This window comes from Brassica oleracea, chromosome C3 (genome assembly GCF_000695525.1).
Source record: "Brassica oleracea var. oleracea cultivar TO1000 chromosome C3, BOL, whole genome shotgun sequence".
In the NCBI taxonomy this organism is placed as follows: Eukaryota; Viridiplantae; Streptophyta; class Magnoliopsida; order Brassicales; family Brassicaceae; genus Brassica; species Brassica oleracea.
In genome coordinates this window covers 32,077,649-32,078,326 of record NC_027750.1, presented here as the reverse complement: position 1 = coordinate 32,078,326, position 678 = coordinate 32,077,649, and positions in this window count along the sequence as shown.

Below are 678 nucleotides of genomic sequence, written 5' to 3'. Positions count from 1 at the left end.
TTTATATTATATAAATTTCTATATTTATTAAATATTTTTAATATTATTAAAACTATTTTTGTAATTATTAAACTATTTTTTATTTATTAAAACTATTTTTGTTTATTAGAACTATTTTTATATATTTATTAAACATTTTAAATATCTATAAAACTTTTTTTGTGATTAAAACTATTATTTGAGATTTTTTTAAAAATATATATAGATATATATTTATATTATATAAATTTCTATATTTATTAAACATTTTAAATATCTATAAAACTTTTTTTGTGATTAAAACTATTATTTGAGATTTTTTTAAAAATATATATAGATATATATTTATATTATATAAATTTCTATATTTATTAAATATTTTTAATATTATTAAAACTATTTTTTTGTTTATTAGAACTATTTTTATATATTTATTAAACATTTTTAATATCTATAAAACTTTTTTTGTGATTAAAAATTATTATTTGGGATTTTGTTTTTTTAAAAAAAATTAATTTATGTATTTCTATATTTATTAAATATTTTTTTTTAATTTACAGGTCTCATGATGATCAGACCCGGCCTCGACAGCGTCGTGGTCGTGGTGGTACGGGAAGCCAGTCTCGGGATTTCAGCCATTTTCAGCACTCCCCTTCTCCCCACAGCTCCTACCATACATCTCCCTCTGCTGCACCCGCT